The 27,866-nt window shown below is 38.8% G+C and overlaps 1 long non-coding RNA gene across 1 annotated transcript; it reads right to left on the bottom strand.

The window, feature by feature from the left end:
- Positions 1-417: 417 nt before the first annotated feature.
- LOC133784264 (uncharacterized) lies at positions 418-4,482 on the bottom strand. Its single transcript, XR_009871238.1, has 3 exons — positions 4,390-4,482; positions 3,084-3,204; positions 418-479 (listed from the first exon to the last, which is right to left on the bottom strand). It is a non-coding gene; the product is annotated as an uncharacterized LOC133784264 (long non-coding RNA).
- Positions 4,483-27,866: the final 23,384 nt, after the last annotated feature.

The raw sequence follows: 27,866 nt of genomic DNA, 5'->3' as shown, positions 1-27,866 counted from the left end.
TATTAATACGCTATCTTTTTAACTTAAATTTTGACAGAGCTTCCCTATACCAATCAAACAAGAACAATGCAAGCACAACATAATTTAAATATAAGAAAATAAAACATAATTCTAGATGAATTTTGGCAACATTTCCCTTGTAATAGTCACCTAACCATCTGTCAATAGAGAATCAAGCAATTCAAACAACACACAATAAGTTTCTTCCTTATATCTCCGCAGCACACAAATAAATTTCCCAGAAAATACTTCACTAAAACACACAAGTTCTCAACCTTCCATTATCACCGCAATACACAATTTTAATCACATAACCTACTTCACTATGGATGAATATTTAAGATATTCAAACTCCTCTAACATTTTTATGATAATATTTATAAAAAAAATAAGAAAACATCCATACCTCTTGCAATTAACAATAATCAAGCAAATTAATTCACTTGGCAATGATCCTTGCTAATATTTCCACCCAAAACCTACAACATAAAATTAATCTATAAGCCCCATTTGAAGTTTCTGAGTCAATAAAGCGAAACTGACACCATTTGTTTTATTTATTTATTTATATATTTATTATTCTTTATCTTCTATTGCTAACTTATATAATTTATGATTGTACGTAGTTCAATATTTCTGGGGTTGAAAAGTTATGGGAGGCCTTGAATGAAAACGACAAAAGATACTGTTTTATAAGAGTAAAATAGTCAAAGGACAAATAATTATTCTTACTTGTTAGACCTGCAACGACACCTACTTTGATCCCAAAAATAGCTTTTAAAACTCGAATATAATTATGGAAATAAACATATATAGGAAATAACTTCGTAAATAAAAAAACAAAATAAGTCAATAACCCTTGGAACTGTGAGAATAATAATAGGAAAATAAAATAAAATAAAATTGTAAGAAAAAAAGTATAGATGCTTAACTAATCACACGTGAAGAAAACTTTTTTCACAAAAAATGAAAAATAAATAAATAAAATTGAGGAATATTCTTGAAGAGGCAGTGTATATACTACTAGCTAGCTTAGTGTGTTTAATTAAATTAAGAGGACAATTGATTAATAAAATATGAATATGTTCTCCTCTCAGTGCAGAAGAGGAAGAGAGCTGAGTGAAACAGACAAAAGAGAGTGGGAGAAGAGACAGAGGTAAGCTGGGCATATATTCAACTGTGCTATGATTAACCTAGCTAGCTAACATAACTCCACTTGCTTTAAACATGCCATATATAACTAGATATAGTCATATAGAAAATATGCCACGTTGGACTTTTTTTTATGTAATATTATATATATAAATCGCTGATCAATTTTTTATAGCTAATTAAATACATATGGTTATATGTACTATCTAATTGACCTCAAATTAGCATATATAGCAAGTGAAAATTTCACAAGTCTCACATATCACATCAACGTTTAATAAAATATCATTATAGTTTGCTAAGAATGTGTTTTAATTGGGACAATGTTTTTATTCTATGAATCATAACCAAAATGTGATTTCTTATATAATTAATGGAAGACTTAAGTTAGATTTAGATAAAAGTTAGAAGACATGTGGATCCAAATCCATTTGTTTTATATATGTCATTGTATATATTTATAGCAGAGACAGAGACAGAGATATAAAGATATATATATATCTAGCTTTAATGATTTAAGTTTGTAGCAAAATCTGGTACTATTGTCTAATTATGTGGGTACTTACAAATTTGCCAGCATAACAGGCTCCAATATCACAGGTCTTGCTGCTGTATGACACTTGTTTACAAGAAGAAAATTAAAATAAGTACCAATTCAAATTTTAAGCTGGAGGAGAAAGCAAGATAAAATAGAATACAAAATTACATATGGTTGTCACAATCAAAATACAAAGACTACATATAAAAGAACCTTTCTAAATGCATATATTGCAGCTAACTCTCCATCTATTAAACATATACAAATATTTTCAACTGGTGTCCAATTAATGACCCCCTGAGCACATAAAAGCAAACACCACTATTATCCTTTGTAATATATACTGAATCCTTTTTAATTTAATAGACCACATGCATTAATAGTATTAATATAATATAATATTAAAAGAAAAGTCAACAACTACAACCAGTTTATATAAAGATAAACCATATAAGAATCCCAGATTAATTCTTACCCTTATCTGGCAATGTGGACATCTGTAACTATGTCAAAAAAATTAAATTTAAGGAATGCATCAGCCTATAGATGTTAAAAAACAACTATGCGGAAGTCTTCAGTTTTCATGGTAGAATTATCTCAACATTGTGTAACTCATTTTCATGAACAAATACATAACCAAAAAAATACGTCTCTTTAATGATAACATCTGAACAACAATAACGCACCCTTCTTTCTGATCAGATGGCAAACTTTTAAGCTTTTTGCTCATTATCAGCAAATCTTTTGACATGGGATTCACCTCTTTTTATTAGCAAATCTGGGATTCACCTTATTTAACTAATGCTTGAATCACTCCTTTTATCATGGTTTGTATAGGGAAATTAGGATAATAATCTAGAACACAATAACAGACAAGACATGAGGAAAGTAAAAAATATCTCCAAAAATTATCTTTCACTTTCCCCAAAGAAAAATTCTTTTTGCTGTAAAAAGGTCATAGTATTTTAACACAACCTTTCTGTTCTTAAACCAAACAACAACACATACAGAGACAGTTGTAGACAAAGCAATACGAACGACAGAAAGGATGTTTGTCTCAAAGATATTAAAAACCATAAACCCATAATAATATTTCACAAAATGTACACTAACAGTAAAAATAACAATTATATATACAGAGCAAGAAAAACATCTTATGCTTGGATTGGATATGATCATTGGGAATGAACAACCCCAACTGAAGCTAATCATTTTTCTTTTTGTATAGATCAAGACAAAAAAGAAAATCTCTTACTGAAACACAATTAAAATTTTATAAACCAGTCATTATTATATTCCATTTGACATTTCAATGCCTAGATACATCAACACATTCAATCAAATGCCTAGATGCATGAACACATTCAAGCACAAATCAATAAAGACCACGTACCTGAAAAATGAACCATTTTGAATAACTTCAGAGGAAACACAAAGTTAGTTGTGAAAACTCAGGCTCCCATTTCCCCAAGTAAGCCATTCTCACAAGTCATTCCAGTTAAAGCCCGTTCTTTCTGACATATAAGCGTAGCAAAATCTTGAAAAGGGTCTAACCAGAATGAGGGCTAGATAACAGAAGAATAGAATTACTTATCAACAAAAAAAATTAAGTACAAACATTTTCTTTCCCATAATTATATTTCTGATGACAGTCATTATCAGCAAGTTTATGAAGAAGAAAGTCCACTCTAAATAGTAATCAAGTGGTAAAACAGTCCAAATTCAACATGTTATACATATGATGTAAGCATATAAATATGTATATAAATATATACTTCTCAAAGTCAAAAGTCTGCCCTTATTGTGCCAGAATCTAAGCATATGAATATGAATGATGATGTGGTATAAGTTGAAGGGTAAGAGCCAAAACAAGTAGTTATCAAACCTAAATTGTGACCCTTATACTGACACACAGAGAGAGTTCAGGTTCTAACAGTTGGAGATGATCTGGCAGCTGATACTTTCAATCACAAGTTCATAAATAATTTCAGCACCCAGTAAATCAAACATAGTAAACAAGAGCTAGCTTGCAATGTATATATATATATATTTATATAGAGAGAGGAATTATTCAAACATGGGTCAGGAGGCTAGGCAAATAATAATCTTAACTCATACATGGGATCCACCCCACACCAGTATTGCTAGTGAATAGATACACTACTAAATTTTTAGAGTTAAAGAGTAGTAGTACATAATTTCAAGATATATTTTTTTATTCATTTTAAAATGTTCTGGCATGAGAAGCATCCCCACAACTGATTCGAAGAACAGTCACACATTGATTGTTGAAGAAAATGATGTCTCACAAGCACATCACGTGAATTTGTAGGTTGTAATCGTGGCTCATTCTTTCCTTTGAGTAGAAAAGATCAATACTGCAGGGTACAAATTTTGCAGAGTATATTCCAAAAGCTTCTTATTGATATTTGCATGTTGATGTCCCTTAATCAATTAATTAATAATTATGCTTATATACATATATATGGATTTTCATTTGAAGTTTTCTTGGTCCCTTATCTATATAACTCAGGTTTCAAAAAGCTACCTGTGATATACATCTTTGAAATATAATACCATTATGGGTTCTCAAGGAATTAACAGCAGTGAGTTATCCCAAGGTCAAGCCCATTTGTACAAGCATATGTTATCTTATGCAACATCTATGTCTCTAAAATGTGCAATTCAGCTAGGCATACCAGACATAATCCACAACAATGGCCAAGGCCAAGGCCAACCCATTACTCTTCCTGAGTTGGTCTCTGCCCTTCAACTTGCTCCAGCTCAAACTGGTTTCCTCTACCGTCTAATGTGCCTATTAGTACACTCTGACTTGTTCACAGCAAAGAAAGTTATTAGCCAAAATGAAGAAGAAGTAGATGCATATGGTCTCACAACTTCATCTAGATTACTTCTCACTAATAATGGTAATAATGAGGTCCCAAGCTTGTGCCCCTATGTTCTTTCCGTGCTTGATCCTTCTACTGTAACTTCATTCCATTTCCTTGGAAGTTGGTTCCAGCAGAAAGATGCAACTCCAAGTCCACACACCTCCCCGCCTATTTCCCATGTTCCTCCTCCAATCCACACACCTCCTCGTCTAACCTCAGCCCCACCATCTACAATAATCTCCACTCATCCACACCGCTAGCCAATATCCACTTTTTACTGAACACAACCCAGATTCATTATAATGCCAAATTAGTTTGACATTCCTAGGGGTGAGGCTACATAGAATTGACAAAATTGCCCGAGCCTCTTCAGTAGAAAATTTATCACATATTATTCCGCTCCCCTATGTCACGCTTCAGAGAATAGACTTTTGCCGAAGTTGGACAATGTCGATATAATAGAGAAACACTTCCTTCATTATTACTCTAAAAAACTAATTACGGTACAAATACGAACATCAATTTCGATATATATATATATATGAATAAATATGGAGTGATAGAAAAAGAGACCGACCTGACTGGAGACCGCTGGTGAACAACGCAGTGAGAGATGCTGCCACGACTGGAGACCGCTGGTGAACAACGGAAGGAGCTGTTGCCGAACGGTATGCTGGTGAAGCTGAGTGACCAGAGTTGAGGAGGGAGAGTCGCTGCAATTTGGGTTGCTGGCGGAATGAAGAAGACGAGAAGAATTTTTTTTCGCGGGGGTGTACAGTGAAGAAGAAGAGCGTAGGATACTTAATTTTATTTGTGCTTTTTTTTACCCTAATTTTAACATGGTATGTCTCCAATACCAACCGACATATGATGTAGCATCATAAGTCATTTCTAAAACCGACTTATGCTATTAAAATTAAAAATATATAATTTTAACATGGTAAGTCAGTGCATTAGTAATTGACCTATGATGTAGCATGATATGTCTGTTCTAGAACCGACTTATGATGTTAAAATTAACAAATATATAAGTTTAATATGTTGATATTTTGTTTTAAAATTATAAATCTCCAACTTATTTAGTTTATTTTTTTTCAAATATTTATAAATATGTCATTTATAAATTAAAATATTTTCTTATTAAAAACTAAATTAATTTTTTTTAATTCCGAATAATTAATTAATTAATATTTCAAAAATTATAATATATGTAATATTAATAAGTATATATTTTTTTATACTTATTGCATTCACAAATCAATTATTTATATGTATTGTTTAATAAAGTAATATATTTTAAAATTCAAATAATACAAAAACAAATTAGACTATCTTTAACAATATATTTTTATAATGACATGATAGGTCAGTCCATAGAACCGACTTACCATGTCACATGAAAAGTCAGTTCCTACACAACCGACCTTCCATGTCATTTAAAAAAATATTTATTAAATACATTAAAATATTTATAAAGTATTTTTTATTTTAAATTATAAATACTATTAGTTTTCTCTCTCGGTTCTTCCTTCTCCCATGGCGAAGAAGAAGAAGTCGGTCAGGAAACCAGTGACTAGATCAGAGGCTCAAGGTCTGCCTTAAATCTAAAATGCTGGGTGTGAGGTTGTTTGCGAAGAGGTTTGTGATGAGGATAATGTACAGACACGGGGAAAGCTTCTATCTGAGTTCGATGTAGGGGAGATTGTTGCTAATGGTGTTTAGGACGAAGTTCTAAATGGAGATGGGGCTGCTGCTGCTAGCTGGGCGGACAAGGTGGAGACTGGAGATTTTCAATCTTCAGCCCAACAACATTGGAATCAATTTAATTCGGGTAATATCTCCTTCTGCGAATAGAATTTAGAGTTTACTGAACCATTAACTAAGGATGGTAAGTGGATATCCCTAATAGATGAGGAGGAAGTGAGAATCCAGGCAGCTAATGGGAACACAGCAGTCATCTGTATGGTTCTTGGAGCTAACCCTCCAATGGTTGTGTTTGAAGGGTTTATCAAGAGAGTTTGGGGTCATCTAGGAATTGCTCAAATTGCTAGGATGACTATGGGGCTAATAATGGTCAAGTTTAATGATGAGGCTACTAAAAATCATGTACTGGAGACTGGTTGTATTCACTTTGACAGAAAGCTTGTGATTGTTCGTCCTTAGACCACGGATTTGAATGCAATTAGGTTAATTCGTTCAGTTCCTTTGTGGATTCGTTTGAATGATCTTGGCCTTCAATACTGGGGAAGCAAATGCCTTAGTGCTTTAGTGAGTACTATAGGCAAACCGATTATGGTTGACAAATTCACTCGGGAGAGATCTCGGGTTCAGTTTGCTAGGATATTGGTGGAGGTTGAACTCTCAGATAATCCTCCTAGGGTTATTCATTATTTGAATGAACAAGGTCAACTAGTGGAGCAAGGAGTTGATTATGAGTGGCTGCCAGTCAAGTGCAAAAATTGTGAGGGTTATGGTCATTCAATGTCTGAATACCGTAAGGAACAGAGGCAACCACTGAGGTCGAAAGTTTCTCTTCCTCATCTTTCTGAAGAAAATGACAGGGGTAAAGGCAAGCAAGGATTATCATCAGGTTCTGGAATGGATAAGGAGAAGCTGGTGGATGCTGATGCTAGACAGGGACAGTCTTCAGGTGTAAAGGAGAGGCAGGTGGAGGTAACTGATGATGAGGGGTTGACAGCAAAGACTAATTGGCAGACTCCTAAGAAGTTAGGATCTCAAAATAAGCATGGACAGAGAGGAAGTACTAGCAAGATTGGGCAAACAGGAGGGGTCCAAAGGAAAAAATTGATAAATGGATTTGGGGTCCTGCAGGATCAGACAGAGGGGAGTGTTGGAGACAGGGGTATTTTACAATCATCTAATGGATAATTGTAATATACTTAGTTGGAACATAAGAGGCTTGAATAGCCCGAAAAAGCATGTTGCTATGTTAGATATTTGTAGCAAAAATAAAATAGGGATTGGTGCTATCTTAGAAACTAAAATGAAGGGAGAAAAAATTCAGGACTTAATGAGGAATAAGTTCAGAAACTGGGACTATTTTTCTAGTTCAGTGACTGAAGGAAGAATTTTGTTAATTTGGAGGAAAGGTTTTGTCAAAGTTAGCTTGATAAAAGAGGATTCTCAATTTGTTCACTGTTTGGTTAAAATGGTAGGTCATAAACAGGCTTTTTACATCACTTTTGTGTATGGGAGGATCACTTTGGAGGAGAGGAAGTGTTTATGGCAAGGCATTACTCAGCTTGTTCAACCGGTTCATTCTTGGATGATTTTAGGCGATTTTAATGTTGTTTTCACAGCGAAGGATAGGAGTGGGGGTAAGCCAATTTCTCAGTTGGAAATGGCTGATTCTGCTATTTGGTATGCCTCGAACCATTTGGAAGTTCTTAAAAGTACAGGGTCTTTCTTTACTTGGACTAATAATCAAGAGGGAGTGCCCAGAATTTATTCCAAAATAGACCATGTGTTTATTAATGAGGTTTGGGCTGTGGACTTCCCTAATACTACTGCTGTATTTAAATGGGAAACTAGCTCCGATCACTGTTCATGCACCATTTTTGTTCTTCCAATTGAGAACTTAGGGATTAAACCTTTTAGATTCTATAACTTTTGGACTGAGCATGCTCATTTTAAGCAGCTGGTTTTGGAATGTTGGAAGCAGCCGATGAAGGGATCTGGTCTGAAATCCATATACTTGAAGACAATGAGGCTTAAGCATAAACTTAAAAGGTTTAACATGGACCAAGTTGGAGATATAGGGGTTCAATTTCATAAAGCTAAAGATGAATTTCATAATGCTTTGTACTATGCTCTACTTTATCCAAATAATATGATATGCCAAGAAGAAGTTAAAGTAGCAGCTGCCAAGTTCATGAAAAAAGCTATTACAGTTTTTTAACTCAAAGGAGTAAGATTAGGTGGCTGAATCAAGGGGACATGAATACTGCGTTTTTTTTCACCTATATGAAGAAGCGCAAAGAGGATAATAGAATAGCCACATTCATCAATGAGCAAGGTAGGGTGGTGGACAACTACTCGAAAGTTGTTTCTCATTTTCTGAACCATTTTCATGGTATTATGGGTAGTCTCAGTTTGGTTTCCAAGGGCCTTAACAGTAAGATTGTGGATATGGGAACTAAACTGAACCTAGACCAGCAGCTTCTATTATTGCAACCGTTCACGCATAAGGAAATTCATGATGCTATGTTTAGTATTTCTAGTATCAAGTCGCCTGGTCCTGATGGTTTTGGGTCAGCGTTTTATAAGGTGATGTGGCCGGACATAGGGGATGAGGTTTGTAGAGCGATTCTCCAATTTTTTGAGACAAGTTTTATCCCTGAAGAATTCTTGAATACTTCATTATCTTTGGTCCCTAAAGTTGATACTCCTAATCGGGCTGTGGATTTTAGACCTATTGCATGTTGCTCAACCTTGTATAAATGTGTTTCAAAGCTACTTTGCTCTCGGTTAGCCAAAGTCCTCCCTGTTTTAGTTCACTCAAATCAGGGAGCATTTATTCAAGGTAGATCAATAGCCCATAACGTTCTCATTTGTCAAGATATCATCAAGAATTACAGAAGGTCATCCATTTCACCACGGTGTGCAATTAAAGTTGACATAAGCAAAGCCTATGATACAATAGATTGGAGATTTATTGAGGATCTCCTTAAGGCGTTATGCTTTCCTTCTAGATTCATTGGCTGGATAATGACCTGTATTTACAAAACATCATATTCCTTAATTATGAATGGAAGGATTCAGGGCAAATTCAAAGGGGCGAAGGGGCTAAGACGGGGGATCCTATTTCCCCTCTTTTATTTGTCTTAGTTATGGAGTATCTGACTCGTAGTCTTCATTTAGCTGCGCAGAACTCAGCCTTCAGATTACATCCTTTATGTAAGAATCTTAAGCTCATTAGCCTTTGTTTTGCTGATGACTTATTAATTTTTTGTAAAGGGGTGTTGTCTTCAGTTAAAATCATCAAGAGTGTGTTGGGGGAGTTTAGTTCTGTGACTGATTTGCAGATTAGTGAGAGTAAATCTCAGGTATTTTATGGGGGAATTTCAGCTTCTGACCGTGAGCTAATGTCAGCTGAGTTGAATCTTTCTAAGGGGGTATTTCCCTTGAATTATCTAGGAGTCCCTATGAGACCTACAAAATGGAAGCATGAAGATTGTGATGTCATCATTCAAAAAATAAAAATGATATTACACACATGGGCTAGTAGACATCTTTCATTTGCAGGCAGAATGCAGCTTATTCATTCTGTTTTGTTTGGTGTGAGGAATTATTGGATGAGTATATTTGTTCTCCCTCAAAGTGTTATCAAGGAAATTGAGAGGCTGTGTCGAGGCTTTCTTTGGGGTCTCAATGGGAATAGATGTAAGATTCATATGGCTTCTTGGGACAAAGTTTGCTTGCTTAAGGATTTTGGGGGGCTAGGGTTCAGAAATGGCCAGCGTTGGAATCATGCTATTTTAGCTAAGTATGTTTGGGCTGTCTCTGAAAAGCATGATGTGTTGTGGGTAAAGTGGGTCAACTCAGTTTATCTGAAAGGTACTGATTTCTGGTCCTATAGTTTACCTCAGGATACCAGCTGGTATTGGAGGAAGTTATGCAATATCAGAGGTAAATTTAGTAAGGAGGATATCATTTCTACTGGTTTAAATGGGAAGTTTAACTCTGCCAATCTCTATATGCAGTCCTTGAATCATGCTCAGGTAGGATACTACAAAGTTGTATGGTGTAGATTATCCTTTCCTAAGCATAGATTCTTGCTTTGACAGGCCATTAACTCTCAGTTACTGACTTTTGACAACCTTCAGAGGTTCAAAGTGCCTCTTGAGTCTGTCATGTGCCCAGTTTGTGGTGTTAGTGAAGAGAGCCATTCTCACTTATTCTTTACATGTTCTTTATCTGGTAAGATTCTGGAGTTATTAGCTGATTGGTTGAATATCAGTTTATGGCCGGTTGAATTTGACAGATGGAGAGATTGGCTTTCAAGTAGGAACAATGGGTTACTATCTCACATTTATAACATGTTGTTTGCTGACGTTGTTTACTGGATTTGGAGGAACCGAAATTGCTGCATTTTTTATCTCTACTCTCGGACTGCATCAAGTATAGCTGCTGAAGTTAGACTTAATTAGTAGTATTAGTAAGAAGAAGTTATCTGTTCAGGGAAAGTGTTTAATTGCTCAATTTACTATGTAATTTGTTTGTATTTTGTTATGTTTTCCTTAGGTTGATTTGGCTGTAGCTGCTGGTTTATTTGACTGTTGAGGCTTGCTCTGTTAGCCGGTTTTGAGATGTTTTGCCGGTTTGTTTTGTAATCTTGGTTGTTTGATTAATGAAGTTCATACTTTCTTCTTGATAAAAAAAAATTATAAATACTATTCAATTAAAATATGTTTTCATTATAAAATATAATTATTTTTTTATATTATAAATAATTGATTAATTTGATTCATCTATTTATATTTCAAAACATTATAATGTAGATTGACAAATATAAAATTTTTACATTTATTTCATACACTACTAAATAAATTATTGTATTTAAAAATTCAAATAATTTAAAATAAATAAAAATGTGACATGATAAGTCAGTTCATATAGTACCGACATACCATGTTAGAAATGTAGGACATAGTAAGTCGGTCCACACAGAACTGACCTGCCATGATTAACATGGCAGGTCAGTTTTGCAGGAACCGACTTACTATGACATCTTCAAGCATGGGAGGTCGGTTCCTGCGTAACCAACCTCCCATGCTTACCTTTGTTATACATGATAAGTAGGTTCTGTGTAAACCGACTTATGAACATGTGGTAAGTCAATTTAAGCAGAACTGATCTCTCATGGCTGATGACTGATGTCCAGATTGTAGTAGTGGTGGTGGGACGTGAATGTCCCGCGGAGGCAGATCCTGGGCATCTTGCGGAGTTGGGGCCTGAGCCGCTTCCGCCTCAGCAACTAGTCTGGCTAGCTCTTCGTTGCGTTTCTTAGCTTCTTCCAACTGATTTCACAGTTGACGATTTTCAAGTTCCACTATTGGGACGTATCATTCAGGATTGTAGTACATGTCCTCATCGTCCCTGGGGGCAGGTGGTCCCCGAGAGTCAGATGAACCACTCCTCTCATCGAGGTCAGAATTCACCATAGGCTGCTTTCCAGGGTGCCGGGGGTACTCATCTTCATCTAAAATCTCCTCCTCAGCAATATTGGGATCATTTGCAGCCATTGCTAATATGAGAGGCTTCCAGACTAAACAGACTCACGCATGTACTATTCAATAGCTCTCAATGAAAGCACCAAACTGTTGAAGTCGTTTTTCGTCAACTTAAATAGGAGAGCAATTAAACATGAAGATATTCGAGCAAATGAACAGAAAACAACACAGGAGGTCTTTTACGTGGTTCAGTAGTTAACTCTGCCTAGTCCACGAGTCTATATTATTAAGACATGGAGATTTTCTATAAACTTTTCAGAAGAAAGTTGCCCAGAGTTTTTCCTCGAGAATCATTCTATCGGTCCTTTACAAATGGTGCTTCCTTCTCTATTTATAGAGGAGGTTGCAGAATTCATTCCCACATATCTCAGGAAGATATTCTGTAAATCAATTAATATAATACCATTTACTGCATTATTTCCTACATACACGGAAACGTCCCATGAAATGTGGGAATGGATAACAGTTTAAATGAGATCCCTTAAATATTGGGATTGTACAACAATAAACATATTCACACGTAACCGATTAACTCGAATATGGGATTCATCAAATCTTTGAGATTAGAAGTTGATATTAAACTCACCGATACTATCGGTAGATCACGAGCTCGCCGCCTAGTTCTGCCTATCCTCGGAACAAGTAGATGCTGACGATGTTGTCACATTCGAGCTTACACTTCCCAAGCTTGAGCCATCTCGCATGAAGGCAATTAGGGAGAAATATATACAAGTGTCAAACCATTATTTGTGAGCTTAGAGCATACTTGAGGCTTCACATCATCGAGGTTGTTGTTTACTTCAAAGAGGTCCTACTGTAGGATCATATGATGACCGCATATATTTTGAGCTCACACCTGACGAGCCCAGTTTTCGGGGTCATAACTTCCCATCTCGAAATCTGGGTGTAACACTATCTTAATACTAGCAATCAAACTAGTATTCGGTTCAATATGTAATAACAAGTCAATCAAGTGAATAGTAGTACTCAAATTTTGTCCCATCTGAGATATGAGTACTAGTGTTTTACCAAACTGAGAGTTAAAACAGAAAGGTTTTTTTAATAGAACTCGATCTTGAAAAGATAAGTATTTTAGGGCAACAAAATACTGTAAGAGTTCTACCTATATAGATGTAGGGGTGGTGCCGCCCCTCTTGAAAATTAGGAGTCATTCTCAAGAAAAGTCTATGAATGGAATGTGCACATGGGCATTAACGGTGCAAAAGAGATACAATGAGGTCTCAAGTGAACATAGCAAATATGTGTGTGTTATCACCGGTTTTTTATCAAGGGATAGTGGTTCAATGCTTCAGCAACCAAAATTTCAACAATCTTTGTGATAATTACACTAAGATAAAATTCAAGTTGAAAGATATTTTACTTTATGCACCAATGCAAATGTTTCTATAGAGAGTGATTATTTAATCAATAATATTATATTTTAATATAATGTTTGATTGATTAAATAAGTGTTACAAAAAGTGATTATTTAATCTAGTGGGGGAATGTTATATTATTTCATATAATATAATATTAGATTAAATAATGTGACAAAAAGTGATTTGTCACACCTTGTAACATATTATTGAGAGTCACAAAATTGGACACATGTGTGTACCAAAACGTGACATATTTTGGAGTTACAAATTTGTAACTCCCAAATATTACCCAATAATGTGTAGATTGTATGTTACACATTTGAGATTGGATTTCACAAAGCCATTATGAAATATGGTTGTTGGAGACATATTTTTAACTCTCATTAGGTGTTTGGAAGTTACAAAATCATGTGGGAAAAGATTTTGGATGTTTTGAAACATTTTGGAAAAATGACATTTTGAGTTGAAAATAGCCTGTGGCCTCGGCCACTAACATTCCTTGGCCGCAGCCTGGGGGATAGAGGCTAGTGGCCGCAACCAGTGAGACTGACATCCAATTTGTTTTTTCAGTTTTTTCCAATTTGAACGGTTCTAACATCCCAATTAACTTTCAAATCTCTATTTTAATTCCATAAACATCTAATTAAACATTGGTAACAACTATGAGGGTTGGTGGAATTTAAAATTCAAATGGTATCTCAAAACTCTATAAATAAAAGCCTAATGCTCACTTGCAAGACAACTCTATTCTATCCACTAGAGCATTTGACTATAAATATACCAAAGAATTGATTATTCCAGAGAGCTATTTTCAATATTGAGAGAATCCTTAGTGCTTAAGAGAGGGGGAAATAAGCTTTTGGGCAAAGGTTGTAAACAATGCTCTTCACTTTGGTTGTGTGAGTGAGAGTGTTTTACTTTTTTGTTATTGTTATTTCTTCTATTTTATCTTTACATATTTATTTGTATATTTTGTTTTAGAGTTGTAGTCCTTATCATTCTCTTCATTTATTTCTTTTATATATCTATTTGTATTGTAAGTATTGAGTTATAATTTTATTTAATCAATCGTTGTGTCTTTGTATTATTTTGTATAGAGTTGTAATAGTAATTCTTATTTTCTATTAAGACAATACAAATATCTCTAACAGGAAGTATAAGAGACTTGGGTTATTCTTTTCCTTATATTGCAATAGCGAGTTTAGGTATGATGTGTTTTGTAATTACCCTTTCTTCACCTCTTAGAGATAATAATAAAATATTGTCCGCTGTGGATATAGGTTAGTGGATGTGAGAGACTTTATTGATATTTTTTGGACTTAAACATATCTCTGTTTCTTAGAAGAGATATGGAAGAACAAAAAATCCATATTACTGGCAATACATAATTTATAACTCGATAAGAACGTCTTTGGAATGGATAGGTACTGCATACTATCAATACATATTTAATTTATGCCTTTCGAGCACTTCTGTGACTTTCCAAATAAAACGATTGATTTTTCACCACATCTACTGTATAATTTGTAAATTCGGTATTTTATGATTAACAAGTGATTAGAAATAAATAATTTAATTAAATGCAGAATATTAATTAAGTTATTTAGATCGATTCCTGCGTTGTTAACACAATGGATACGAGTGTTAAGACAGAAACAGAAAAATAGGTAAAATATTAACACACGGGAATTTTTATGTAGTTCAGAACTCTTTTTCAATAACCTACATCCACGTGGCCACGCCCAGAGAATAAATCAATTCGTAAGAAAATAATGTGTACAAAAGCATTCACTTAAACAATATAAGACTCCCTCTTAAACTATTGTCGCAATTTTGTTGTATTCTTCTCTACGAATTTGGTTTTGATGAAACGTTGATTCTCTTGAAATTCCTTCAAAGAATAGCGAGTGCTCTCTTCCTCCCGAAGTGAGACTTTGATGAAATCTTCTCCTAAAGATCCTTAGGAACAGGTTCACAAGAGAAACTACTTGTTTACAAGGAACAAGATAGATGTATGGAAAAATGCACTCGGCACACACACAAAGATTAAAGTGAACAACTTAATCTTTTACAAAGAAAAATACTCTTCAAAATAAGTGTATTCAAAATTCAAATGGAAGATATGATTTTTCCAAAGGCATTGACAATGTATTTATAGCTAAGAAAAACATCCAAAGCCAGTTCTTCTAAAATCTTGAAATTAATAAAAGAATATTTGCAAATTTCTTTGATTGAAAAAAATCTGTCAACTAGGTTGATATTGTTCCGACAAATCAGGAAACTGCTGAGTCAGCATGATCATCCATCTTGACAGGCTATAACGAATTTGGTTATTTTTCTTAACCAGATTCTTTTTTGAATTTTTTTTATACTGAAATACTCATTACCTTAAAATATTCAGTCAGAATAAGTCAAATATATATTATTCTACCAATAAAGTTTATTTTGAGATAAAAATAGTAAGAATAATATATTTACACTAGTAAAAGATTTGACACGAAGGAGAGCTGAATCAATTAACAACAAGTTCACAAATTAATTAATAGATGATTCAATAAATCAATTCACAAAGGGAAATTTGAGTTTTTATGCTTCATGGGGTGGTGTAATTCAAAATAATGCTAGGCCTTTTTATCATTTCAAAATGATGCCAATTCATTTTAGCATACCGAAAATACCCCTATCACAACTCTCTCCTCTCTTCCTTGTTCTTTTCCCTCTTCTCTTCCTTCTTCTTATTTCTTCCTCACTCTCTTTCACTCACCTCACCTCACACCGCCACTAAGAGCACCACGGTAGAAGAAAGTCAAGCAACCCCCTACGAAGGAACCCCCTACGAAGGAAGCCATTTGTAGAGATCAAGACCAAAGTAAGGGTTGAGGAATCTTGGAGAAAAATCTTATGGGTAAGCAATTTTTTCTTAAATACTTGGATAAGTGATGTTTCCTTTAAACTTTTTGGACATTTCGAATATATCTGAGCAATATTTTCACAATTTTTTTGTTTTTTTTTGTTTTTTGTCGATCTGCGTTTTCTAGAAATTTTTTCGGTTTAAGTTGTGCTCGATGGTTGCTCGATGCCTGCTGGATGCAAGCTCAATGGCACATCAATTTTTACAGTTGCATGTTATGCTCAAAGGTTACTCAATACCTACTCGATGGTAATGTGCATTCTCACTATTTCATGCATGCTCGATGGATGCTTGATGCCTGCTCGATGGCACATCATTTTTTACATTGCATGTTGTGCTTGATGGTTACTCGATACCTACTCGATGCAAGCTCGATGCTAATGTGCATTCTCACTATTTCGTGCATGCTCAATGCCTACTCGATTCAAGCTCGATGGCACATTATTTTTTCCAGATGCATGCTTGCTTGATTGTTACTCGATACTTTCTCGATGCAAGCTCGATGGCAATGTGCATTCTCACTATTTTGTGCATGCTCGATGGAGGCTCGATGCAGGCTCGATGACACATCATTTTTTACAATTGCATGCTTGCTCGATTGTTACTCGATACTTGCTCGATGCAAGCTCGATGGTTATGTGCATTCTCACTATTTTGTGCATGCTCGATGGAGGCTTGATGCCTGCTCGATGCAGGCTCAATGGTCATGTTTTTCAACATCCTTAAAATACCATTTCCTACCATCTGTTTTTCAGCTAATTGTATTTGTGTTTTTTTTTATTTCACATTCTACTATTTACGTATTTGTTTCCTACAACGGTGGTTGGAAAACAGATTGTAGGAAATGGTATTTTAAGGATGCTGAAGGTGAAGTGATACCAGTAGAGAATGATGTCACTTACTTGCAACTACTTGACATACTGCACGAGACACTTCAGGTGGATAGAGAGGTGTATGAATTGAAACTCGAGGTGCCATACGTATGCGGCGACCAACCATTTTCACCGATTCAATTAAGGAATGATCGTCAAGTTCGTGTATTCTTAGGAATAAGCTTGAAAGAATGGATAGTCTTATGTGTTACTCCAGTTAAGAAGAATGTCATATCGGATCCTTCTCCTAGTGTGAACAAAAAGACACGACCAGTGTCGATCCATCTCCTGTAGGTAGCAGTTACAAGCATCTTAGCGAGGTGGGCACTTTTGTTCCAGTTACTGATCTGATGGATACTATTCAACTTGATATACCAGAAGGAGGTCCCACAGGTGTGCTTGAGGCATATGAGTACGATCCCTATGTGAATGATGATCCAGTTGGCAATTGCTTTGAAGATAATGATGATGGTTCCGAGGATGACTCGTATTATAGTGCAGATGTTTCAAATGAGGAGTTAGACATTTCCCAAGCCCAACAAGTAGAAGAAGAGTCAGGACTGCCTCTTGCACAAGCACACCTCCCAACTCAAGTATGTCGAACACCTGCTAGAAGCAGTAATCAACTTGCTAGGACAGAAGATAACAATAGGTGTAGGGAGACAATTGTATCAAGAGAAGATCACACCAGATGGAGTGCCCCAATGTTTACAAAAGAAGATATTGAGGCATCTGCTAAAACCCATTCCTCATCATCTAGTGCACCAATGCGAGAAATATATGTTGGGAAGACTTTTGAGGACAAGATTGATTTAAAAACCAAAGTTGCTCTATTTGCAATGAAGAATAACTTTGAGTATATGGTGAAAAAGTCTGGTACTGACGTGTGGTATAACACATGCAAAGATCCTGACTGTTGTTGGAGACTGAGAGGGAAAAAACTACCAATGTCCCCCATGTTTGAGATCACGGTATACAAGAGCCTACACACATGCTCACTAGAAGTGAGACAAAAAGGTCATCGTCAAGCTGCACCGTGGGTCATTGGACATCTCATAAAGAACAAATACGCAGTTGAAGGGACCAGTCACATGGAAAACAACATAAAGGAGGATATGAAGAAAAATTTCGGTATTGATATGAGTTATGAAAAGGCATGGAGATGTAGAGAGATGACACTTACGTATGTTAGGGGGACATATGAAGATTTGTATTGCAAGTTGCCATCCTACTTGCTCATGTTGCAGCAAAAGAATCCAGGTATAATTACTGATTTTGTCACTGAAGATGGTCATTTCCTATATTGATTCTTTTCCCTTAGAGTTTGTAGGAGGGGATTCAGATTTTGTCGTCCTGTGATATGTGTGGATGGCACGTTCCTGAAGAATAAGTATGGTGGCCATATTCTATGTGTCATTGCTTTGGATGCGAATAGTCATTTATATCCAATTGCGTTCGGGTTGGTGGATAGTGAGAACCACAACTCGCGGAAATATTTCATGACGAAGTTGAAGGAAGGCATTGGGGACGTTGATGACTTGGCTTTTGTGTCAGATAGGCATGCTAGTATTATTCATGCTCTAGAGGCTGTCTTTCCTGATGCCTACCACGATGCATGCTACCATCACATCAGTATGAATGTGAAAGCTAAGTTCAAGACTGATCACTAGCACAGTGAGATGTGGGCAGGAGCCTATGCATGGAAGAAGACCGAATTTCTAAAGCATTTTGAAAATATTAAGCGAATGGATCCTTCCATAGTTGCCTATTTGGAGGTAATTGGTTTTGATAAGTGGTCTCGTCCTTTCTTTCCTGGAAAACGATAAAATATAATGACAAGCAACTACACTGAAAGCTTCAACAACAAGACCAAGGATGCAAGAACCTTTCCAGTTACAATTTTTTTGTAATTCATTCGGTTCACACTTAGTCTTGATTTTCTGAATGACGTAGTGTGACAGAGAAGACTACCACCAAATTATCCACCCTGATGGGGGCAGATGTATCGAACAATGCTGACAAAGGAAGGTTCATGAATGTCTATGCCCTTGGCCTATTCGAGTTTCATGTAACTGGCACAAACAGCGATGCTGAGGTGAATTTGATGATGAAATCATGCTCATGTGGGGTATTCTAGCTCATAGACACACCTTGTCCCCATGCAGCTGCAGCAGCTATAGAGCGCGGGGTGAACCTTTACTCTTTGTGTTCACCATTTTACACCATCGAGACATGGAGGAATTCGTACAAAGAAACCATTTACCCAACTGGGAACGAGGATGACTGGGTACTTCTAGATGACATTAAGAATATGGTAGTTGGTGTACCCATAGAGAAACAACAAGTTTGTCGTCCAAAGAAGCCAAAGCTAGGAAGACCAAGGACAAACCGTTGGCCATCCGACGGGGAAAAAGATGTGAAAATGCGTAAGTGCAGTAGATGTGGTGGTCATGGCCGCAACAAGTCCTCATGCAAAGCTCGACTTTGAGTTCATTTTTTGTTGTATTTTATTTAAAATTGAAGTTGAAGGTTTTTTTTTGTTTTTTATTGTCGTTAATGATTTTTGATCGCTTGGATTTTTACTGCTAATTGTCGTTAATGATGTGCATGCTCGATACACAATTTTTTCTTAATAGCTTAAATTTTAAGCAAAGAAATATAACAAGAAGAGAATGTTCAATGTCTAACATTCTGATACCATAAGTCAACTGTCCATTTGTTTCTGAACAACTCCATGTTGTCATCGCAGATCGTGTGAAGTGGTAGCCTACCCAATAAGTGCTCGATGTGCTTGATGGCGTACACACCACAATCTCCACTGTGAATGAAACATAAACTGCATTAGTAATAAAATCAACATAGAATTTAATTTTAAAAACTTGAATAAAAACTAGAATTTTGATTACCTGACTTTGGTTTTGGGGTACTGAATCAACTGGCATGCGGTGCACGTTGAACTCTTTGTATCTTTTAGCTCCAGGTGGAATCGTCAACCGAGGGTCGTCCTTGAAAAGTTGTGATTGCAATAACAATGATGGGAGCAAAGTAGGCCATGACTTCATAAAGGATTGCAGTTGTTTATCACTTATCATTGTCACGTCTGAATCATAAACATTCAGAGTCCATGTAGAAATGGAGGCTTCAACTTGTTATACCCAGATTTCGAGCTATGTTAAATATGACCTCGAAAGGTGGATTCGCAGCAAGTGGACTCATAAGGTTTGAAGTATGCTCCAGGATTGAATATCGAGCCTGCAAGTCATAGACGACCTCGAGTATGGTGACCTCGAAGTATTCATGACCTCGAAAGGTAGCTCTGGAAACGCATCCATCCTCAGGGATGACCTCAGATCAGGGGTCCCGAGCTCAACGTACATACGATCTCAAAAGCCATGTGACCTCGGGAGATGTCTCTAGCTCGAAAGATGACGGGAAACCTGGGAAGATAAAGCCTTGGAGATATATGATAACCACCTTGAATATCTATAAGTGTTGTCCATACGAGATGTAATCCTCATTTATTACTGTAAATCCCCTAGAATCGTGGGATATTATTTGGTCAGTTATACATCCCGTGGTCTTCAGGGGACGTTTCCTTTTATATCTGATTATAGGCATTTAAAGCCATTAATTTTATTCACAAAAAGAGTAACTACCCAAAATATGTGGGATAGTATTCTGTAGCCTTCTCTATAAATAGAGGGGTCATGCACCATTGTAATGGACCGAAATTCAGAACCTTGAGAGAAAACTCTGAAGAATTCAAGCTGAAGAATTTTCAGAGATAATCTTGAGTTTAATAATAGAGACTCGTGGACTAGGTAGATTTAACTGCTGAACCACGTAAAAATCGTGTGTTTGTGTTGTCGTCTTCAATTGACCATTATCAGTTATTGTTTACGTGCTCTTCTTTCACTGCTGACGAAAAACGGCGTCAACTGTTTGGTGCTTTCATTGAGAGCCATAAGCATTCATCCCTGAGAAAATCATGGCCACAAACAATCAGAACACACCTGAAGAAAATTACCCAAGACGTCCTGGAAAACAACCAATGGAAAACCCGGATGTTGAGGAGAGAAGTGGGTCCTCTGATTCCCGGGGACCACCCCCTCCACCAAGGGATGAGGATATGTACTATAATCCGGAGCAGTACGTTCCTATTGTGGAACTTGAAAACCGACAACTGAAGCAGCTGTTGGCAGAGGCCAACAAACGAAATGAGGAGTTGACAAGGATAGCCGCACAGGCGCAGGTGGCTCAGCCCCCGCCTCCACGCGAAAACCAAGTCCTTCCTCCAAGGGACGTGCATGTTCCTCCCCGGAGGCCCCGCGGGCGTCCACGAAAGGATGCTTCCACAAGGAGGCCCACTCAACCTCCGGCACCAGCAGAGCCATCCGCTCCACCTAGGCCCCAGAGGAGTACTCGAGCTCGGGCCCCGGCTAACCCGCCTGTGGAAGTGCCTACAGGAGCTGAGAATAACCGAACCCCTGCAGAGGCTCGGACTCAGGTACCTGGGAGCGCACCAAATGCGACCAACCCATCTCGGGCGATTTCCAGACCATCTAGGACACGACAAGGGTGGCAGCCACCGTCGCCTATACGGTTTCCTCCGTCACCCATAAGATATCCTTCATCCCCTCACAGGAACGCTCAACCTGTTCGAGATCAGAATGAAGGGCGTGCGGGGGAAAGACAAGGAAACAGGGAGACTTTCCAGAAGCAGAGAGGCGCTCCATCTGAGAAAAGTTAGACGTCTCGGTCTCGCACGGCGGAGACGAGGCGACATAGAAAGAATCCATCACGGAATAACCGAGCAATGAGCTTCACCAGTGATGAGTCTGGAGAGACCAGGTCCGTTAGTAAACATGACCGAGGTCATAATAACACTGGAAGCCGCAAGAATCGTCCCGACCTGCGAAATCACCTGAACCAGAGTCGGGGTAATGGAGAGCAAACAAATCCGGACCTAAGGGATCGCTTGAATAGGCGTAGAGATCCCTTGCGGAGACGCGAGCCTGGAATCACGATCGATGACAATCAATTCCAGACAGCACCTCCTGCTGACCCAGTCCAGGAAAGAATCGATCAGCTCGAAAGAGTCTTTAGGCTTTTAAAGAATGAACGAGGAAATGGTCGATATGAGGACTCTGATGAGGAGCTCGAGCCGTTTGCTCCCCATATTTCCGACACTCAATTTCCTCAAGGGTTTTGGATTCCTCACGTCCCTACGTTTGAAGGAAAGACCAATCCGTGTAGTCACCTGACCACGTTCAACACTATCATGAGAGCCAGTAACGTGGGTTACGAGCTCAGGTGCATGTTGTTTCCAACATCATTGGCAGGACCTGCCAAAAGTTGGTTCGAAAAGTATAAGAGACACTCAATAACCTCATGGGAGCAGTTGTCTAAAGACTTTAAGAAGCAGTTCAGAGCAATGGTGGGGGTCAGACCAGAAGCATCCACCTTAACTAACGTCCGACAACAATCGGGCGAAGCACTAAAAAGTTACTTAACAAGATTTAATCTGGAAGTAGCCCGAGCCCGGGATGTGGATGGCAGTGGACACCTCATGGCTATCCGAGCTGGCATATTACCGGGAAGTGCCCTTTGGGACGACATGCAAGGGAAACCGGTAAGGTCAATAACCGAGTTTAACAGACGAGCGCAGAGGTTTGTCAATGTAGAGGAAGCAAGGTTGACGCTCAAAGCGACCTCCCAGTCTGAAACTACAACGATAAACATCAACTCTGCCTCAACCTCGGCGGACCCAGCAGCTCCAAAGCCTGCCACGGAGAACCCCTCCAAGAGGAAAAAGAACGAAGGAAGTAACCCCGAAGCTAAGGGAGGAAAGAAAAAGAAAGGGGAGAGGTATTTCTCCGTGTATAGAGTATACACTGAGCTCAATGAGTCTCGGGAGAACATATACCTAGCTAATGAGAACCAGGTCCCCTTTAGGCGCCCAGACCCGATGAGAAATCAAAAATCCAAGAGGGATTCCAGTAAATATTGTCGGTTCCACAGAGACACCGGACATACAACCGATGAATGTCGACAACTGAAGGACGAGATCGAAGGGTTGATCTCGAGAGGTTACTTCCGAAATTATGTCAAAAACCAGAATACTGGCCAGGCGGCCGCGAGCCAGAGAGTAGCCGCGCCTCCGACCACACAAAACAATAACTCCCGATCTCGGGAAGAAGACAGGCCCCCGCCAATAGATGGAGAGGATGTAATAACCATCTCGGGAGGGCCTCACCTCGCAGGAGGGGGCAGGAATGCCCAAAAGAGGTATGTTAACGAGTTGAAGACAGGGGACGGGTCTCCTTACGAACCCAAACCTAGGGCACCAAAAATCCAGAGGATTGAAACACAACCAATAACCTTCACCGAGGAAGACGCCTCCCATGTTCAGTTCCCTCATCATGATCCGCTAGTTATTACTCTTCAGTTGGCCAATAAAAGGGTCCACCGAGTTCTCATAGATAATGGGAGCTCAGTCAACATCCTTTATAAAGCAACCCTCGAGAAGATGGGACTCTCCCTTCGCGACCTGAAAGCATGTGCAACTACTTTGTACGGCTTTTCAGGAGAAGGGACTGCCTGTATGGGATCCATTGAGCTCCCCATGACCTTGGGAGACTATCCAGTCTCGGTGACCAAGATAACGGAGTTCGTGGTAGTAGACTTACCATCTGCCTACAATGTGCTGCTTGGGAGACCCGCCCTGGTCGGGCTGGGGGCAGTCTCATCAGTAAGGCATCTGGCCCTTAAGTTCCCGACCCCTAGCGGAGTCGGGACATTAAAAGGAGACCAATTGGCAGGGAGGGAATGCTATAGCATTTCCTTGAGGGGAAAGAAACAAACGAACGCTCAAGCACTCGTCATTGTACAAAATAAAGACGGAACGGTCTTAGAGATTGACGAAGAGATCGATCCGAGGATTGAGGAGAAAGTTGACCTCGAACCTTTAGAGGAGCTCAAAGAAATTCAGCTCGAGGAAGCTGATCCCTCGAAGAAGGTGAAGGTCGGAAAACTCCTCCAAGACGAGGCAAAATAGCAATTAATTTGTTTTTTGAAGAAAAATCAGGATGTCTTCGCGTGGTCGCACTCAGACATGGTGGGGATAAGCCCGAACGTAGCAAGCCACGCACTAAACATAGACAAAAGCTTTCCTCCGAAGCAACAAAAGCGAAGACAGCTAGACGAAGACAGAAAGAAGGCGTTAAAGGAGGAGGTTGACAGGTTAAAGGCAAACCGATTCATTAGGGATGCCTTTTACCCTGACTGGGTAGCCAATCCGGTGTTGGTCCCAAAGCCCAATGGGACGTGGAGAACCTGTATTGACTATTCAGATCTCAACAAAGCTTGCCCAAAAGACTGTTTTCCGTTACCAAGGATTGACCAACTCGTAGATGCCACGGCGGGGCATGGCCTGATGTCATTCATGGATGCTTATTCTAGATATAACCAGATTCCCATGCATGCCCCCGACCAAGAACATATGAGCTTCATCACGGATAAAGGGCTATACTGCTATAATGTCATGCCATTCGGGCTCAAGAATGCTGGAGCCACATACCAGCGGCTCGTAAACATGATGTTTTCAAAACAAATAGGGAACAACATGGAGGTTTATGTTGATGACATGCTTGTAAAGTCTCAACTCAACAAGAACCATGTTGATGACCTCGAAGAGTGCTTCGGAGTGCTCAGGAAGTATAACATGAAGCTAAATCCTCAGAAGTGCACTTTTGGGGTATCTTCAGGAAAATTTCTGGGCTTTATTGTGAACTCTCGTGGAATCGAGGCTAACCCCGACAAGATCAAGGCCCTGATTGACATGCCCTCACCTCGAAGGCACAAGGATGTCCAAAGTCTAACTGGCAGGATGGGGGCCCTAAGCAGATTCATCTCAAAGTTTACTGATCGGGGTCTTCCATTTTTCAACTTACTGAGAGGAGGCAAGAAGTTTTAATGGACAGAGGAATGCGAGCTGGCCTTTCAGGAGCTCAAAAAGCACCTTGCGGAACCACCCATCCTGTCAAAACCTGAAACGGGGGAAATACTGTACCTATACCTTTCAACTACCGAACACGCGATAAGTGCAGTGCTCGTCCGAGAAGAAGAGAGGGTGCAAAGACCCGTTTATTACATCAGTAAAAGATTACTGGGGGCAGAGTCAAGATATCCATTGATGGAGAAACTCGCGCTCAGTCTAATTCATTCATCCCGTAAGCTCCGCCCCTACTTTCAGGCACATCCCATCCATGTGCTAACTGATCAACCACTTAGGAAAGTTTTGTCTAAACCAGAAGCTTCAGGTTGACTTCTTAAATGGGCTGTTGAGCTCGAACAGTTCGAGATCACCTACCACCCAAGAACGACCATTAAGGCACAGGCATTGGCGGACTTTATAGTGGAATGTACTGGTATAGCCGACGACGAGGTAATAACCACGGCCCACGAGCTGTGGAAACTTTACGGCGACGACTCGTCAAATGAAAATGGAGCAGGGGCAGGGGTCATTTTAGTTACCCCCGCAGGAAGCAGATTTCATTCTGCCCTAAGATTTGGCTTCAGAACGTCGAATAATGAGGCCGAATACGAGGCTTTACTCGCGGGACTTCGTATAGCTAAGGAACTCAAAGCTAAATCTATACATTGCTACAGTGACTCCCAGCTAGTGGTTAATCAAATCTTGGGTGAATACCAGGCTCGCAGCACAAGAATGGCAGCTTATTTGGAGAAGGCAAAATCCGTGTTAGAGTGTTTCGAATTCTATACAATCGGACAGGTTCCCCGCGAGCAGAACTCGAATGCAGATGCCTTAGCTCGACTCGCCACGTCTGCCGAAAACGAAGAACTAAATGTTGTACCCATAGAACACCTATCAGCACCTAGCATTAACGAGCCAGAAGAGGAAGATGTGTGTATGATCGAAACAGAGCCGACCTAGATGACCCCGATAGTTGATTATCTCGAAAACAGAGTTCTTCCAAAAGATCAGAATCAAGCTCGAAAGTTGATGTATCAACTTCCCCGTTACACAATTTTGGATGGAAGGTTGTACCGAAGGGGATATTCCATGCCGTTACTCAGGTGCGTAACCCCTCCTGAAGCTAACAAAATCATTGAAGAAATTCATGAAGGGTTCTGCGGAGATCACACCAGGGGGCATAGCCTGTCCAAGAAGATCATACGCCAAGGATATTTCTGGCCAACCATTAAAACGGATTCTTTCGAGTATGTGAAGAAATGCGACAAATGCCAGAGATTCGCCACGATACCCCGAGCCCCACCATCCGAGCTGACCATGTTGACATCCCCATGGCCTTTCACGGTATGGGGCATCGACCTCATAGGCTCACTCCCAACTGGCAAAGGCGGAGTGAAATATGCTGTAGTCGCCGTGGATTACTTCACAAAATGGACGGAGGTTGAACCATTGGCAACCATAACCTCGAAGAAGATCCTTGATTTTGTTATATGATAACCACCTTGAATATCTATAAGTGTTGTCCATACGAGATGTAATCCTCATTTATTACTGTAAATCCCCTAGAATCGTGGGATATTATTTGGTCAGTTATACATCCCCTGGTCTTCAGGGGACGTTTCCTTTTATATCTGATTATAGGCATTTAAAGCCATTAATTTTATTCACAAAAAGAGTAACTGCCCAAAATATGTGGGATAGTATTCTGCAGCCTTCTCTATAAATAGAGGGGTCATGCACCATTGTAATGGACCGAAATTCTGAACCTTGAGAGAAAACTCTGAAGAATTCATGCTGAAGAATTTTCAGAGATAATCTTGAGTTTAATAACAGAGATTCGTGGACTAGGCAGATTTAACTGCTGAACCACGTAAAAATCGTGTGTTTGTGTTGTCGTCTTCAATTGGTCATTATCAGTTATTGTTTACGTGCTCTTCTTTCACTGCTGACGAAAAACGGCGTCAACACAACTACAAACCAATGCGCTTGAAGGTAGTTTTGGCACCAATATACAGTGTCTACTCCCTTTCACGATGCCAGGAATTGATTGTCAATTCCCGTAATCATTGACATCACATCTGAATCCCACAAAAACCTTTTTCTAATCCGCTTCCTTGGCATTCTGATATGCATCATAACGGGCCGGTACCACTTGTGAGAACATAATATTCATCACAACAACATCTTTCCAATACACCCCGAGATAGAACTGTCGACGACTACATAGCATATGCTTGGCCGCATCAATATGCTGCAAAAATGATAGGAAAAAAAGTGTTAAACCATCTGCCTCTACCCATCGAACCAACATCGAACCCCATCGACCTATATTTAAAGCTACTAAAACCAAACCATCTGCATTTACCCATCGAACCCCTATCGAACCCAATTTAATGTTACTAGAACCAAACCATCTGCCTCTACCCATCGAACCCCTATCGAACCCAATTTAATGCTACTAGAACCAAACCATCTGCCTCTACCCATCGAACCCCATCGACCTCAATTTAAAGCTACTAGAACCAAACCATCTGCCTCTACCCATCGAAGCCCCATTGAACCCCTATTGAACCCCGTCGAATCCAATTTAAAGCTACTAGAACCAAACCATCTGCATCTACCCATCAAACAAACATTGAACCCCATCGACCTCAATTTAAAGCTACTAGAACCAAACCATCTGCCTCTACCCATCGAACCCAATTTAATGCTACTAGAACCAAACCATCTACCTCTACCCATCGAACCAACATCGAACCCCATCAACCTCAATTTAAAGCTACTAGAACCAAACCATCTGTCTCTACCCATCGAAACCCCATCGAACCCATATTGATCCCCATCGAATCCAATTTAAAGCTACTAGAACCAAAC

The sequence above is a fragment of the Humulus lupulus genome, chromosome 6, assembly GCF_963169125.1.
Source record: "Humulus lupulus chromosome 6, drHumLupu1.1, whole genome shotgun sequence".
Lineage (NCBI taxonomy): Eukaryota > Viridiplantae > Streptophyta > Magnoliopsida > Rosales > Cannabaceae > Humulus > Humulus lupulus.
This window is presented reverse-complemented; position numbering and strand designations above follow the sequence as displayed.